Source organism: Manis javanica, chromosome 18 (assembly GCF_040802235.1).
Source record: "Manis javanica isolate MJ-LG chromosome 18, MJ_LKY, whole genome shotgun sequence".
Taxonomy (NCBI): Eukaryota; Metazoa; Chordata; class Mammalia; order Pholidota; family Manidae; genus Manis; species Manis javanica.
This window is the reverse complement of record NC_133173.1, coordinates 17,061,900-17,076,443: the sequence shown is the minus strand read 5'-3', so window position 1 is coordinate 17,076,443 and position 14,544 is coordinate 17,061,900. Positions and strand designations below refer to the sequence as shown.

At 45.3% G+C, this 14,544-nt stretch overlaps 1 protein-coding gene across 6 annotated transcripts in view; it reads right to left on the bottom strand.

Moving 5' to 3' along the window:
* The window catches only part of APBA2 (amyloid beta precursor protein binding family A member 2), a 219,554-nt gene that overhangs the window by 37,834 nt on the left and 167,176 nt on the right, over positions 1-14,544 (bottom strand). The window lies entirely within an intron of this gene.

The following is a 14,544-nucleotide window of genomic DNA, read 5'->3' as shown; positions in this document are numbered from 1 at the left end:
GATGAAAGATGAAGGCAGTGTTTTTACACATCAGAAAAATAAACCAAGATGCAAACCTAGAGATACCAGATGATAAAATTTTGTAAAATGCATGTGCACATAGGTGTATGTGTGTGTGTATATACATGTATGTGTGCACACAGTTTAAGCTTTTCTGCAACTACATGCATACTTTCACACTTTAAAAAAGTTATTTGAATCACACTTTCTAATGTTATTCATTTTTATTTTTAATTGCAATAAAATGCACATAATATAAAATTTGCCATCTTAACCATTTATAAGTGTACAATTCAGTGGCATTAAGCACATCTGCACTGTTGTGCAAACATCACTACCACGTATCTCCAGGAATTTTCATCTTGCAAAGCTGAAACTCGGTGCCCAGTAAACACTAACCCCCTATTCCCTCCTCCCCTGGCAACCACCAGGTTGGCTATCAATTTAATTACTCCAGGTACCTCATATAAGTGGAATCATAAAAGAACTGGCTTATTTCACTTAGCATAATGTCCTCAAAGTTCATCCAGGTGTAACGTGTCAAAATTTCCTTCCTTTACAAGGCTGACTGATATTCCCAGTGTCTGTATATGCATTTCGTTTATCTATTCATCTGCTGATGGCCAACAGAATTGCTTCCACCTTTTGGCTGTTGTGAATAATGCTGTTATGAACACGTGTACACTTATCTCTTAGAATAACTGCTTTCAAGTCTTTGGGTACACTTCCAGAAGTAGAATAGCAGGATCCCATTATAATTTTATTTTTAATGCTTTGAGGAGGTGTCATACTGTTTTCCATAGTAGCTGTACCATTATACATTCCCAACAACACTGTCCAAGGGTTAAAAAAATTTATAAAAAATCTAAATTCTTAGTTTAATGCAAATTCTAAATACTAACATTTAAATTCTTTAGTTAATACAAATTAGTCAATCTACTACTAGAAAAAATAAAATGCCCCAAGGACATACCAAAAGTCTCCTCTTAAGAAGACATCAAACCAAAAATTCTTTTCCTTCAATTAACAAAATTTAAAGTTAGCTATACTTTCCTACTTAGTGCCTTGTACCACCCAGAAGATAGAAGCCAGATCCATGGCACTGAAACCACTGTCCAAACCCCAAAGGGGGTCCTAGTAAGCCAGCATGTTAAGTCAAGTTCCAGAACCTTCTGGAAATAAATTATCAAGCAATAATAATAATATGATGATGAAGACGATGACAATGACATGGGTGATGTTATATTTACAAGTAAATTTAATTTATAATTATATTTATTATTATAAATTTATATTTATGGCTGAGGTACATTATTCACAACACCCTTTCCTATACAAGATGGACAGTACTGTCCCTGCTTTACAGGTCAGAAGACCAAGCCTCCAAGTGTTGGTTGGCACTGATGGCTGGGTTCCTACAGGTTTAGGTGGTAGAGTGAAGTGTCACTGCCAATCACCTTCCTGTCATGTCTGCTGACTTCACTCAGTCTTTCTGGGTGGGGGGTGGGGGTTAGCGAGAAATTAAAAGAGACGTTAGCCCACCCTCCTGTCACTGAGGGGAAGAGGAGCGCCACCTACCAAGCAGACCAAGGATTCCTAGCTTAGCATCCCCTCCACGCCTGGACACCACCAGATTTCAGAGGTGGTGGGACGGGAAAAGTGGGGCTGGGCTTTAAGGATGGGAAGATGTATACACAGAGGAAGAAGGGAGGGACTCGCCACAGGAGAAACCAGGCTCCAAGCTGCAGGAGGAAATGAGGGCTTCCTGGAACGGTGCGGTGCAGAGGCGCAGCGGGGACCCGGGAGGGTCAGGAGTCAGGCTGGCCCCTGCTTCCTCTGCTGGAAGCCCAACAGACTGTCCCTTGCCCCGTGAGCTCTCAGAGCACGCACATGGGCCCTAACCTCGCACCACTGTCCTAACGTGTTCCAAGGGATGGCTCTGGAACTCTGGCTTGTCCGGGACTGTGGGCATGCTCCTCTGCCTTTCCCAGCCCTCCTCCCCAGGAGCTGAATCCACCCTTCCCCAGAAGAGAGGGCCGTGACGCCCCCTGGGGGGCTCCACCCCAGTGGGCCCCGTGCTGACCAAGCAGAGTGGACAGTGCCCCTTCCTGCAGGGCTGAGCCTGGCCTGGGCACCATGTCCACCAGTGTCCCATCAGAGCCAGGTTTGCTCCCTGAACCCCTAGATAACTCTTCCTGTTCTGGCCAAGGTACACCAGGCAAATTCACCCAAAGGATCCCATGGGGGGTCTCACCTCAAATGCTATTCCTGGCCTCCTTAAGTAAAACTCTGATGTGGGACGTTCCCCCAGACAACTTTCTGTTGTCTTGCACACTTTGCTACTCAAGGTCTGCTTTGAGCACATCAGTGTTTTTCCTGTTGCTTGAAGGATCTCTAACCTGGTTACCTTATCTAAGCTAAGTTCATGGACTTCTAAGTTCATTTCCTATAGGCCGGCACTGCTCTGCTGGGAGCTAAACAGACACCAGTAATCTCCAAAACCCCAAAGAAATAAAGCAATCAACTGACAAATGCAAACAGGCCAACCGCACACACACCTGCTGCAGACGGAATGTGTCCCCCACCTCACAACATTCATGTTGAAATCAAGGTTTTGGTAATAGGAGGTGGGGCCTCTGGGAGGTGATGAGGTCATATGGGTGCTGTCCTCAGGAATGGGATTAGTGCCCTTCTGGAGGCCACCCCAGTGGGCTCCTTTGCACTTCTGCCATGTGAGGACCCAGCAAGAAGGTGCCATCTGTGAACCAGGAAGGGGGCTCTCACCAGACACCAAAACTGCTGGCACCACGATCCCGGACTTCCCAGCCTCCAGAACTGTGAGAAAGATACGCCTGTTGTTTATAAGCCCCCAGCCGCTGGTATTTTTGTTATAGCAGCCTGAGCAGACTGAGATAACACTCCTTCCGTGAATGTTACAGCTTGGGGTAGAATGCAGCTTTTCTGGCAGATGGAGGGCAGCAGAGTCTCATCAGGGCACCAATACACTGTGGGAAAAGGCAATACCAGGACTGCGGCTTGCCATGTGCTGAGTGCTTTTGGCAAATGGAAGAGGTGTCCCTTCTGGGGGACAAGGCCCACAGGGTTGGGGCATGGCCAGCCACTGTGCAGCTTAGGACCAGGGCCCATGGCTCAGCCAGGCGGGCACAGGCTGGATGCAAGTGTCCCCACACTCATCCATGGGACACTGGATATGGGGCCAAAGTATGAGGTGACCACATGCAACACAAGGTCTCGGGTGTACCTACCACGGCAACATCCCTCCAGAGCTTCTACAGCTCGGCCCTTTCCTCCGTGTCAGCATTTCCTCTCCCTCCCTCTCGGACCACTCATCACCATGACAACCCCATCTCATAGTGACCAGCCAGGCTGTTTTCTGAGAGGGGGGCTTGTGTCACTTCTCCTTGGAAAGAGCCCATCTGGTGCTCTAATTTTCATCTTGGGGGCAGGGCAGGGGGTGCTTGGCAGCTTCTGAAACTAACATGGTAAGAGTTCCACATGAATTTGGGGTTCCCAACATCATAGATAATGTTATTTAAATCTTTCTGTGCCCTCCTCATGGTACAGCAGCCAGCTACAGTTCAAAGTAAGACGCTGGCCACAGTTACCTCGGTCCTTCACAGCCAATGGGGAAAGCAGGGCCACGCCCCTCACAAGGTCACTGTAGTGGGGCATCTCAGTGCCATGAGCTGGAATCCCCATCAGCCATCCCTTCAGGGAAGGTGGCAAATGAAACATGTGAAGTGAGATCTGTTCATGTGGCGCGGAACACCCCCCTGGGAGCTCTGATAATAGGACATGAGCGTGTGGCACAGACTGGTCATAACCTGCCAGGACCAGGGACAGCTGCTCAGGACAGAGATGATTTGCCTGTAATAAAAATACACAAATTTGAATAGATCGCTTTAATAAGTATCTTGGCTCCAGTTGGTGAACCTAAAAGCTGGGACTTTTTAAAGTGCCCATTCTGATGTTGTCTGCTTGAATAAACTGAAAATACAGCAGAACAACCCACACCGCTTTGGACACAGTGACAGCAAACACGCACACACCCACCCACACTCACGTCATCTGTAATAAGAGGCAAATACTTCCAAGCATTCTTCTGAATGACAAACATGTTAGTGACACATGGGGGAAGCTCAAGGGAGGGACAGCACACCCCAGCCGAGCCACAACCTTCTCACCGGACTGTCCTACCACTCCTCATATGTGGCTCTTGTCAGGCAAATCCCAGGCTGAGGAATGCCGCAGTGGGGTGGTGCCTTCTCAAGGATCAGTTCCTGTCCCGTCTACTCAGGATATCCCAACTAAGACACCTTCCTCTACCCGACTCAGAAGGGGTCAGCCAGGACCCACTGCCTGCCGCACACTCCATGCAGAGCTGAGCTGGGAGTACAGGTGTTCACAGTTGGCCGGAACGTCTGGACTTGGCACCCTGAACATCGACCAGCCTTTCAATCTGTCCCAGACAAACAGGTGGCTCAAAAAAATGACAATATTGCCTTTTTCTGCTGCTCCTTTTATGATTCAGGTCACCCCCATGACACCTGGAGGAGAACGAGGGCTTGGATAAAGTATTCTTGTAATAGTCATCCTCATGGGGTGATCGTATCTTTCCAAAGCCCATCTAAGAGAATCATGGCAAGATCACTGGGGAAACTAGCCCATTGGTCTGCCTTTTAGAATCTCCAGGCTGGCCCGTGAAGGGGAGTAAGGAGGGAGAGTCCTCCCCACACTCCCCCAGCCCCCACGGGTGTGGAACACACCCACACCAGAAAGTTATTCATTGTCCATCTGAAATTGAAACTTAAATGGGTGCCCTGTTGTTAATGCTAAATCTGGCAGCCCTACAGGGAGATGACTGAAGTCCCACATGGCCTGTTCCTTGTGCCTGGTCTATTGAAACTCTCCACTGACCACCGGGACTGCCCGGCATGTCCTCTGCTTTGTCATTCACTCGTTTCATGGAGCTTTATAAAGAGCAGGTGGTAGGTAGGGTGCCTGGCTCAGCGTTTCAGAACAGGACCGTATTTTTCTAAACTGGCCTCTGTGTTTCAACCCTTTGTGAAGCACTGTCCAAAAGCTGCATCTACAAGCCATTGCCAGGAAGTACATGCTGTGCACCCTGCACTGTTATGAGTGCCCTGCATTGAGGACAGGAAGGCACGTGCAACAAGGTCACGTCCCGGGGCAGCTCCCCATCCATCGTGGTAGAACTCAGCGGTCCTGTGGGCCTGAGACCCTCTGTGGGCAAGCCGGGGTATGAACAGATACATGCTTAACAAAGGCAGTCCTGTGAGATCACGCTGAGGGACTGATGGGGGAAGCCCAACAGCCAAACCAGCAAGGCTTCCGGGATAGGAAATCTTTTTTCATTTGAGTGTAACAAGAACATTCATGCTTTGCTAACGGGAATGCAGCATGTTCAGCCTGAGAAAAACAGTTCGCGATTTCTCTAAATGTTAAACATGATAAGCTCATACAACCCAGCAATTCCACACCTGGGTATAGACTGAAAAGAACTGAAAACAGGCATCTTACACAGAAGTTTGTACCTGAATGCTCATAGCAGCATTATTCACAGTAGTCAAAAGGTGGAAACAATCCCAATGCCTATTGATGGATGAATGGATAAATGGAGTGTGGTCTATCCATTCAATAGAATATCATTCAGCCATAAAAAGGATGGACATCCTGACACTTAAAGTAACACAAATGTACCCTGAAAACATTATGCTAAGTGAAAGAAGCCAGACACAAAAGGTCACATATTGTATGACTCCACTGAGGGGAAATGTCCAGAAAGAGACAAATCTCTAAAGAGAGAAGCAGATTTATCACTGGCAGGGGCTGGCGGGAGGGGAAAGTGGGGAGTAACTGCTGAATAAGCATGGGGTCTACGTTCAGGGAGATGAAAATGTTATAAAACTAAGCAGTGGTGTTTCCATAACATTGTATTAGATGCCACAGAACCGTACACTTCACAATGGTCTGAATGAGAAATGTTATGTTTATATATGTATCACTACGATTTAAACATAATGGGGAAAGTAAGAGTAATCAAAGCCCTGTACAAATCTAAAGCACGCTGCCTCTGCCCACGAGAGCCACATCCACTTGGCGTGAAAGGCACCCTGGACACAGGTCAAAAGGGGGAGGGCGGGCCGAGGGGAGGAGGGGGGCTGTCCAGGTGGAAGGGGCACAGCCACAGCGACTTCTCCAGGCCTCCTGTCGCACATACCAGGATGTCATGCCCAGATGCACTTGGAGAAATAAGGGGGTTCTGACACTGGAAGCAAGCCATGCTATGGAACCAGAGAGCTTTCCTTTTGGTTTTATTCAACTCTCAAAGGAGAAACCCTTTCTAAAACCGTTGATGGGGGCCAGCCTGTGTGCTTTTACAAGTTTGCTACAAACACCAGCACATTTTCCCGTCCTGCTGATTTAAAGGCGGGAAGCCCTGTGTGAACAGACTTAATGACAGCAATCTTCTGAGCAGAAGAGCAGTTTCTTGGCTTTATGGCAGGTTCCCACATTCTTCCAGGAGGCCTGAGACCTCCCCCCATGTTCCCACAACTGCTTCCACACTCAGCCTGGAGCCCTGCGCACATAATTCTGAGAAAGCGAACTTAACATATGAAAAAATGGGTGAAACAAAGTCAAAAGGAAATTAAATGAGCAATACTAAGTCAATATTAGAATTCCATTTCCAGGGGCATCTCCCATAGCTAACTTCCCCTCATCTACACAGGCCACCATTCCCAGCATGGAATTGCTAGGGTAGCTTTCTGCTCCCTCAGTATGCAAAGGAGCTCTCCACTTCAGTAGGGATTATTACTACTAAATAATAACTCACTGGACCTGCTTAGGGCAGCCAACACTAAAATTGAGGCCTATGATTCATAGTTTGAAAAATAAGTTTAACCAGTTCCTGTGTAAAGAAGATACCAATGTTCCAATAAGCTTCTATGAAAGCTACCTGTTCAACTTCGAAGAATATACAAAATAGAACATTCAGTTTTCCTAAAATTGGGGATAAGAGAGTAGAATTAGCTGTTATTTTAATGGTGTATTTGACAATATATTTTTATTTTAATGATTCTAACAAAGTATGACCTCAGCTATTTTATTTAAATCTCTGATCAGCACAATCTAAGCAAAGAGCTCGTCTTTTGCCCCTCCCACTCCTGCCAAGGCGGGACCACAGCTGTTACGGGACAAGTCCTAGAAGGAAAGAAGGGGAGGCGCTCCTTTTCCACTCAGGACGTGGTTGTCCTAGTCATGGTTTGTCTGAATCCTGAATATCCTCCTGAAGCCTCCCAGAGGTGTGCAGACCCACACCGCCTTAGGATCACACACACTAGTGTCCACAGGCCCGTGTGTGTGTGTGGTTAGCTAATCTCTACTGTGCCTACAACAAAATGGTTTTGTTTGGCGCAGAATGATCTTGTGTGTGTGTGTGGCACTGGCTCAATAGGTTCAGACTGGCTCTACTTGGACTTAGATGATTCAGATTGGCCCAAGCTGGTTGACAGACCAAAAGCCTCTTTTCCCTTTTATTTTTTATATTAGTAAATATATGTAAAAATAAAATTTATCATTTTAACCATTTTTAAGTGGACAGTTAAGTGTCATCATATGCATTCACACTGTTGTACAACCATCACCATTACCCTCTCCCAGAACTTTTCATCTTCTCCAACAGAAACTCGGCACCCATGAAACAGTAACTGCCCATTCCGCCTCCCCCAGGCCCTGGCAACCACATCTACTTTCTGTCTCTATGAATTTGACCCCTCTAGGAACCATATATAAGTGGAATCATAACCCCAAAATATTAAATCATACAGGATTTGACCTTTTGTGACTGGTTCATGTCTCTTAGCATGGTGTCTGCAAGGTTCATCCATGTGTAGCAGGTGTAAGCATTTCCTTCCTTTTTAAGGCTGAATAATTTCCATTGGACGTAAAAAAAAAAAAACTTTTCTTTTGTACTTACCACTATAATTGTGGCACACACAGAGAAGAAAATTCTTCCACAGGTGCCAAAAAATATTATCAGGCATGACCTCTGAATATGGGCCAAACTGCCCATATTTAGGTGACTTTAAATCATTTGAGGGAAGGGCAAAAAAGATGGTAGAAAGCAAGGCAGAAACTTTCTCCCACACAAACACCAAGGAAGCAACTACAGCAAATATAACTGACCCTGCAAATGACCTGAAGGCTGCAGAACAGACCACTGGCACCTGGGGAAGAAGACCACACAGAGAAGGGTGAAGTGGCAGAGCCATGATCAATCAGGACCCCAGCCTTCCCCCATCCCAGCCCACAAGTGGGAGGGAGAGGAAATACGGGGAGGGGACAGGTGCTCAGGAACTCTGCACACATGGCCCTGGAGATCTGCTCTGGGAGCACGCGTCCACACCTCACTGGGTTCTGGTGATCAGTGGGGCTGGATGCCAGGAACAGTGGGAGCACTCTGGGAGGCGGAGACTCCAGCTGCCGTGGAGAACAGGAGCTCTCTGCCAGTCCCACCTAGACCCAAAGCAGAGGTAGCCGCTTGAAAGATTTGCCAGTAGTGGAAGAGGGGCAAGAGTTGGATAAAGCTGTCTCCACAGGAGAAGGGCAGATGAATCAGATGGATGATACTTCCCCAGCCTTCCCTCAACCTGTCTGTGGGGGCCCCTAATGCTCTATCTCCCTCACTGGTGGCTCAGCACCAAGGCACTTCCTTGGGCACCTGCCTGCCTGCCCTGCGTACTTCACCCAGCAGTATCAGACTTTGCTGCCTGTCAGGCAGAGGAAAGCCTTCCCAGCTTTCTTGGTCCTACCTCAGCCCAACAGAGGAGGAGCCTATGGAAGCTGTCTCCACGCACTCCTTCCTCTTAGTGGATGGCCCAACCCTGCACCCTTGCCCCACCCACCTGTTAGCCTAGCAGGACAGCCACGGCTGCAGGGCAGGCAGAGGGCAGCACTGTCCACACAATTTCAGCACAAGAACTGCTGCTCTGATCACAAAGGGCCGGCTGAGGCAAACTACCCTCCACCATGGGCTGAGAGAGACCACTGCTGGCAGACAGACAGAAAGGTGACCCCCACTCATAGCCCACCAACAGCAACTGGGGCTCCAGCACAAGGAGATCCAGCACTGGAGAGTAAAGAGCCTTGAGCTTCTGGGTACCAGAGGACACCTTCTTTATAAAACCATGACTTTACAGACCAGGAAGCATAGCAGATATACCTAATACAAAGTTAGAAACACAGAAACCCTGAAAAAATGAGGAGGTAGAAGAATATGTTCCAAACAAACTACAGGATAAGAAGGCTAAATGAAAGAGTTCACCAATCTTCTTGATAAAGATTTCAAAGCAATAGTGTTAAATATGCTCACTGACCTGAAGAAAAGTATTGATGATCTCAGGAAACACTTCAACAAAGAGACAGAAGAGCTGTAAAAGAGCAACTCAGAGCTGAAGAATACAGTTTCTGAAATGAAAAATACAATGGAGGGAATGAATACAAGGTGGTACCAAGTAAAGGAAATGATCAATGAAATGGAAATTAGAGAACAGAAAAATGATGAAGCTGAGGAACAGAGAAAAAAAGAATCTCTGGAAATGAGAGGAGGCTAGAGAGCTGTGTGATAACTCCAAACAAAACAATACTCACATAATAGGGTGACCAGAAGGAGAAGAGAGATGGGTAGAAAATCTCTTTGAAGAAGTCACTGCTGAAAACTTCCCCAATCTGGGGAAGGAAATAAACACCCAGGTCCTGAAAGTACAGAGAGCCCCTAACAAAAGGAACCCCAGGAAGACAACACCAAAAAATATAATAATTGAAATGACAAAGATTAAGGGTAAGGAGAGGATATTGAAAGCAGCCAGAAAGATAAAAAAGACTACTTATAAGGGAAACCCCATCAGGCTATCAGCAGACTTCTCAGCAGAAACTTTACAGGCCAGAAGGAAGTAGCATGAAATATTTAATGTATTGAAACAGAAGGACTATCAACTAAGAGTCCTCTACCCAGCAAGGTTATCATTCAAATTTGAAGGCAACATTAAACATTCCCCAGATAAATGAAGGCTGAGGAATTTACAGCTACTAAACTGGCACTACAAGATATGTTAGAGAGACTTCTGTAGACAGAAATAAACCCTCAGTGAAAATAAACCCTCAGTAAAGGTAGTAGACCAATTATTTAGCAAGCAAATGAGAAATCAAAACAAAAACAAAACAAAAGTAGTAATACCAACTATACATAAAATGACATCTAATGCATAAAGTGTGGAGGAGGAAGAATAACAGAAAAGAAGTACTTTTAGATTGTGTTTGAAACAGGGTAATCATCAACTTAATAGACTGTTATATAATTAGGAAACTATCCATGAATCTTACATAACCACACACCTAAAGCTGATAATAGATAAACAAAAAATTGAAAAAGAGAAATCCAATCACAACACTAAAGAAAACCATCAAATAAGAAGAAAGGAACAGTGGAACTACAAAAACAACCAGAAAACAATGAATAAAATGGCAATAAGTACATACCTCTCAATAATTACCTTAAATGTAAATGGTCTGAGTGCACCAATCAGTCAGGGTGGCAGAATGGATAAAGACACAAGACCCATCTATGTACTGCCCACAGGGGACTCATTTCAGACCCAGAGATATACACAAACTGAAAGTGAAGAGATGGGAAAAGATACTTCATGCAAATAATAGGGAGAAAAAAGCATGAGTAGCAGTACTTACATCAGACAAAATAGATTTCAAAACAAAGAAAGTAACAAGAGACAAAGAAGGATATTATGTAATTATAAAGGGATCAGTCCAAGAAGAGGATATAACCATTATAAACATCTATGGATTAAAGACCTAAATGTTAAGACATGAAACCATAAAACTCTTAGAAGAAAATAGGCAAAAATCTCTTGAACATAAGCATGAGCAGATTTTTCCTGGACACATCTCCTTGGGCAAGGGAAACAAAATCAATAATGAACAAGTGGTACTACATCAAACTAAAAGCTTCTATATAGCAAAGGACACCATCAATAGAAACAAAAGGCAAGCTACAGTATGGGAGAATATATTCATAAATGAGTTATCTGATAAGGGGCTAACATCCAAAGTATACAAATAACTTATATGCCTCAACACTAAAAAAACAAATAATCTGATTAAAAAATAGACAGAGGACCTGAACATTTTTCCAGAGAAGAAATACAAAGAACCAAGATATATAGGAAAGATGCTCCACACCACTAATCATCAGGGAAATGCAAATTAAAACCACAATGAAATAACACCTCACACCAGTTAGAATGGCCACTATCCAAAAGACATCACAAGTGTTGGTGAGGATGTGGAACTCTGATACACTGTTGGTGGGAATGTTAATTGGTGCAGCCACAGTGGAAAGCAGTATGGAGGTTCCTCAAAAAACTAAAAATAGAAATATCATAGGACCCAGTAACTCCACTTTAGGAATTTACCTAAACAAAACCCCTGATTCAAAAAGATATATGCACCGCTATGTTTATTGCCACAATATTTACAATAGCTAAGAAGTGGAAGCAACCAAAGTGTACATAGATGGATTATTGGATAAAGAAGATTTGGCAACATATATACAATGGGATATTATTCATTCATAAAAAAAGAAGAAATACTGCAATTGTGACAGCATGGATGGACCTAGAGGGTATTATTCTAAGTGAAATAAGCCAGGCAGAAAAGACACATACCATATGATTTCACTTATTTGTAAAAAATAAAAACAAAACAAAATGAACAAAATAGCAATAGACTCATTGACACTGAGAAGTGACTGGTGGTTACCATGGGGGATGGGTTGGAGTAGTTGGTGGGGAGGGTGAGGGGGACAAAAGGGCACAAAAATTCTCAATCATAAGTTGTTTATAGGGATGGTAGTACACTATGGAGAATATAGCCAATGATTCTGTAACATTTTCCTATGTTGACAGATTGTAATGGCACTAAGTCAAGGTGAGGATTTAATAACGTGGGTAACTGTTGAACCACTGTGTTGTATACTTGAAACTAATATAAGATTGTATATCAATGATACTTTAATAAAAAAATCATTTGGCTTATGATTTCACTCATCTGTGGAATATAAGAACAAAGAAAAAACTGAAGGAACAAAACAGCAGCAGAATCACAGAACCCAAGAATGGACTAACAGTTACCAAAGGTAAAGGGACTGGGGAGGATGGGTGGGAAGGGAGGGATAAGGGGGAAAACAGGGCATTATGATTAGCACACATAATGTAGGGGGGGGCACAGGAAAGGCAGTATATACAGAGAAGACAAGTAATGATTCTATAGCATCTTACTACACTGATGGACAGTGACTGTAATGGGGCATGTAGGGGGAACCTGATAATGGGGGGAGTCTAGTAACCAAACTGTTGTTCAAGTAATTGTACATTAATGATATCAAAATTAAAAAACAATGTAAAAAATCGTTTGGTTTATTCATTCTGTTACATTCTTCTTGGTGTTTAAAGGGGGCTAGAGATTAAATATTAATGAGAATTTAGGCAAGGAAAACCTTGAGCAGCAATTTCACTTCACATCTCCCATAATTTGAAAATCCAGTGCATTAAGAAGAGCCCTGACCTCTCATTGCTCTTGTTTCTGGAGTGGGTTTTGAGGTCTAGTGAATGGTTAGATCACTCCTCTTTCCTGAAGATTAACATTCATATTTCTAAAAATGAGTAGCATGCTATCTTTTATATACATGGATCCAAATGAAGGAATGAACAAATGAATGAATGAACAAGTGAGTGAATGAATGTAGGAGGGAACAGATCACAGCAAGGAAGAGCTTCTGTTTCTAATAACTAACAAGGTGGGAAGAAGCAGGAGCAGCAGCCAAAGGAATCCAGAAGCACCTGAGACACCTGGCTTGGGTGTGTGGTTGTCCAGGTCTGAGATTGCCTGAGGGAGTCAGTTGGGTAGGCAAGTCAGGGTGCAAGTGTTTGGGCCAATGAAGAGGAGGGCTGCCCAAGGAGGGTGAACAGGCAACGCCACATACAACATCCCTTCAACCTGACATCAAAGCCAGAGCTGCTTCCCTGAGCAGCAACCCCATGTCCAAAGTCTAGCTCAGACTCCTGACTGCACCCAGAGCAGGAGAGGGCGGCCAACCATGGGACAGACTCAGCAGTGAATCAGCACCAAGGACAGCACAGGCTGCCTCAGTAAATGTCTCTCTTAAATAGACAGAGACCAGATGTGGGTCTGGACCACATGCTCACGGATGGAATGGGAGGAATAGGTTAATGAGATTCCATAGCCCAGTTCCATAGTTGGGGCCTTGCTTGGTCTCAGGTAGAGAGACCAGCTTCTCTTCTGTGAAGGTTGACTGTGGCATCAGCTAACAGACCTGGACTTAGAAGGTTCTGGAATCCACCATCAGCCCTGGGGGCAACATGCTGTCCCAAATATCCTTTCTCAATCTTTCTGAGTTGTGCTCAGTGTTCCTGACCGTCCATGGTATTAGCTGATGTGGGGTGGGGAGTTATTCTTGGTTAGCATCCTGTTATCATAGTCCCATGACTTTTTTAGTAACTGATGAGCACTGGCCGTGATCTGGGTGCTTTGGGGTGAAAACCCCGTGGCTGCCATTGCCACACCATCACGTCTCAGGCGAGCACACCATGTGTGACATTATGCATCTAGGAGTCTCGTGTTCAGCAATGTGGCCTTTTTTCCTGAACAGAAGATGTTTCTAAAAATTCTTCCACAGAGCCCTGCACGTCCCAAGGAATGTCATGTGACTAACCAGTCTTGTCAGCTGGATGTATCTCAATCCCTGGAACATGCGAGGGACTGTGGGAGGTGCCTCAGGGACCGAGGATGGGAACTGCATGTGGCCAGTTCCCTGCCTGTCCCCTACCAGCTCTCATCCCCCAAATCTGCCTAGACCGACAACACAGGCAAATCAATGTAATTCAATTCAAGCTCCACACGTGTTGGGCATCCTTTCTGTGCTGGGCATCCTCAGGTCCCTGCCTGGCTGTCCTGATAGATTCTGCCCATTTACGGACATCCACATGTGACCTCTGCCCTTATAAACCACCAGAGTTGCTCAGGGGCCTCCCCCAAGTTCTCCACTAACTGATTTGCTGCATTTGGCCTTCCCAGTATCCCTGCCCCTTAGCTCCCTGCCAGTAGCCTTTCTCTGTCCCTCTCTTGTGGCCATCCTCAACCCAGGCCCTTCACCACCATAATTCCAGCCCTGCCCATTGCTGGAGATGCTCACCACCTCCACATTCAGCCCCACCTGGTCAGCTGAATTCCCAAAGCCCCTTCAAAGTCCCAGAGCCTGCCAGCTTCCCACTCGTGCTGCAGTCAGTGCCCAGAAAGCCTGCCCAGAACTCATAGGCGGGGTGGTGCCTCTCCTGAGCACCCACCTCTTAGACGAGGGAGGCTACATGTCTGCCTCCCTCTATAATGGGGTTCACAATGCAGGTCTCT